The sequence below is a fragment of the Lissotriton vulgaris genome, chromosome 4_1, assembly GCF_964263255.1.
Source record: "Lissotriton vulgaris chromosome 4_1, aLisVul1.2, whole genome shotgun sequence".
Lineage (NCBI taxonomy): Eukaryota > Metazoa > Chordata > Amphibia > Caudata > Salamandridae > Lissotriton > Lissotriton vulgaris.
The window spans coordinates 666,276,501-666,280,157 of record NC_141691.1 but is presented as its reverse complement, the minus strand read 5'-3'; positions in this window follow the sequence as shown (position 1 = coordinate 666,280,157).

The window sequence follows — 3,657 nt, the reverse complement described above, 5'->3', positions numbered from 1 at the left end:
GGACTCACGTCTGAGCATACCCTGCCACACTTATGGTGGCCAAAAGCGGTACAAAAGGGGGTGGTGATGGACAGAGCATCTGAATCAATCTAACACTCACACCCAGTCAAAAGGTCTGGTTTAATCCATCACCGTTCTTTAGCCCACTCTGCCACCCCAGTTCAGACATGGCTATATGCAAATCAGTCTGACCCTGTGCCTCATGGGAACAGTTCAGCCCGAACTGCAAAGCCATGTCTTCCCTGGACCGGAAACAAGCTTCAGAGGACCGGTTTCTGGCATTCCAGCCGTCTTTAGCCCGGCTTGCACTCGCAATGAGAAGCCTGGCTTCCCCATGTTGAGAATCTCGCCAGGAGGTTTATTTTGCACACTTGCTATCGGCAACTTGAGGTTGCTTATCGCGTACGAGGAAAAAGTCTCGCCGGGGTGTCATTTTGCTTGCTCGCGGTCGCCAACTTGACATTGAGGACCACGAGCAAGCAAAAAATGACCGCTGCGCTAGGCGTGTTTGCACTGTGCTATGTGCAGTTCGTATAGTGCGAAGTAGCGCAAACTTCACAAACTTCGCGAGCGTAGCGTAGTGCTTCGCCCAGGGTTACATATTTGCAGCATGGGCAGTTATGTTGGGCGTCGGGGAACATGCGGTGTATTCTTATTGTGGTTAAATAGGATTTGTGTAACACCATGCATTGTATAAATTTCAATCTGGCATTTCGGGATACATGTTTGGGGTGTTCTAGAATGCTCGCTTTATCAGTCAGCGCACCTTCAGTTGTCTCTGCTCATTTTGTTCTGAGGTCAGTGAGTGGAATGGAGGCATGTTCCCGGATGCCAACATATAGCCACTTAATAAGGTGTCTGCCCTGTCCCATATAATAGAGATATCATACTAGTTCATGTTGTGGAGGTTAGGTGCATTGAGGTGCCCATGTTGTCCTAACATAGTGAGAAACTGCTGCATGAGTTAAATAAAGTCGATCCGGTACACCAGTGGCCGGTACAAAGGCATCATGATCACGGAGGACTCCATCACCAAACAGTGACCCAATCTCCTCTACATCAGAAACTGTCCAGACATTTAGCCGGGCCTTCGTGAGCCTGCCACCAGTGGTGGGTATTCCTAAAAGTGGGATATTACCAGCTTATGGAATCGCAGCTGGGGTGTACAGTAGTGTCTTCTTCCAGCAGTGAGGTGCTGTTTTAAGTAGTGGGGGCACGCAGGGGGGGTGTTCACTTTCGGTAAGAACAAGGTGTGTAGGGCTCCTCGCTCTGTCTCGGGTCTCAAATCCTATTTCCTGCAGGTTCCTGCCCGCTATCCAATAAGACAGCCATTGAAGCTGGCAAGCATAATAGTGGCCCTAAAGTCAGGAACCCCCAACCCGCCCTACTGAGGGTCTAACTGCAGTTTTTTAACCTCATCCTACATCGACCTGTACCCCATATGAGCTCTAATAGGATTGCATTGAGTGTGCGAAATGTAGATTGTGAAACTACAAGAGGCCAATTTACAAAGAAATGCAGGAGACCGGGGAGTACCACCATCTTAGAAATGGCAATCCATCCCATCACCGACCGGGGCAAGGATGTCGAAAAGGATACACTGGAGCATTCACCAGTGATTGCCTTTGCCAGATTACCATCCAGTTGGTCCGCCTGTGTTTTGTATATCTGGATTCCTAAGTACTTAAATGTATGATGTGCTACTGGCAATTTATAATTCCCATAGTGAAGCATGTTTGGGTGAGGTCCGTCATGTAGGTAGAAAGTGCTTGATTTCCCTCCATTAATAGGCAGACCAGAGATACGTTCAAAAGTGTAAAAGATTGTGGGGAGTGGCTCCGCTCCAGCAGAGAGGTCACGCAGGTAGATAATTATATCATCAGCATAGATTGAGATTAAGTGTGTGGTGCCATCTATTGGTATCCCTAGGTGCTCAGCAGTTTGCCTCAATGCTATCGCTAGCGGTTCCAGGGCCAGGACAAATAATTGAGGGGAGGGGGCATCCCTGTCGTGTGCCTCTGTGTATAGTGCATTCACGTGAAATGGAATTGCCAGTATGAGATCTTGCAGTGGGGCCAGTATATAGCAGACATGTAGATTGTAGATATTTTGGCAGCAGCCCGAAGTGATGTAAGGCTGTGAACATATAATCCCATGTAATGGAGTCGAAGGCCTGCCGCAGGTCTAGTGCTATACACCCGGCATTGCCATACTCCGCTGGGGCAGCCTGCATAATATGATGTAAACGTCTAATATTTAGGGAAGTACTGCGCGCGGGCAGAAACCCGCATTGGTCTTTGTGAATTAGGGTAGTTAAGTGGGGGTAAGAGTCGGTTGGCTAGGACCTAATTTAGGATCTTATATTCGGTCACTAATAGAGACAAGGGTCGGTAACTCGATAAGTTAGTGTCGTATCGTCCTGTTTTGGGGAGTGATATAAATAAGGCTTGCACGGTGGAATGGGATAAATGACCGGATTCTAAAGCTATCTTGTATAGCTCTTCTAACTTTGGAACAAGAGCGTCTATGTACATTTAGAAGAATTCTATGGGCAGGCCGTTGAGGCCCGGGTCCTTGTTGTACTTTAGGCCCTTGATAGCAGCCCGTATCTCGTGTCTAGTAATGGGGCCTGAAAGCTCCTTTTGTGTGTCTGCTTTAAGGCATGGGTATGTGAACTCCATCCACAGATCTTGATTTCAATTCCCTTGATACAGACATATTGCTCCAGGAGAAGAAAAAAAAAACCCTGGTCCAGAAGGTTGTTCTGTTGAAATTTACTGACTTTTTTCGCAACTCTTACTTCCAAAACTTTTTAACCTCTTTCAACATTTTTTTGTTAAAGCTATTTTTATTGAGAAGATAGAGAGATAGAAATAACAGAAGAGAGAAGGGATGGAATCACATGAAATGCAGAACAAAGAAGTGCCCTCGCAGGGGCCAATGCAATAAGGCCAAGCAGCAATAATAGTAATGAAGGGCCGTACAGTGTCATCGCTCAGGGCAGGAAAAAAGAGTTCAAAAATCCGCCCGGGACAATATCAAGCCCCCCGAGAAGACCCGAAGGGGGAAGCCCTTACTGGCATCGGGCAAAGCTATCCAAGTCAGAGGCTTATTCGACCATGTCCATTCGCGCCTCCAAGCGTCCCGGCCATGAGAAAGACAATGCGGCAAGGCTGATCATGAAAAAACAAACGTCCCCATCCCCCTCCAGAAAAGAAAAACGAACCAAACCGCCCCCCCAGAGGCTCCAACCTCCCCGCTACTTCCCTCCCCCCCGGTGGTGGCAGCCTAACAACAAACATTCACACAAGCATAATTCACACCTGGAACAGATGTAGGGCGCGTATGGTGGGTGGGCAAACCGCTGACGGCAACCCTCGAGAGAGAAAGCAGACCAGTGGGCCCCATCTGAAAGTAAAGTTCTTAAAGTTATTTCTGAAAATTTCCGCCATACGCTCCACACTTAGCAACTTCCACAACCTAGCGAACCAAAGGGAAAGAGCTGGGACCTCCCTCTTCTTCCATGCAGCAGCCAGAGTCAATCTTTCAACATTTTTGCACTACTGGTAAGGCCGATGGTACTTTCCTAGAAGCTTCTATCTGTCTTATTCATAAAGAAGGTAAGCATTCTAAACTCTGCAAGAATTATCACCCTAT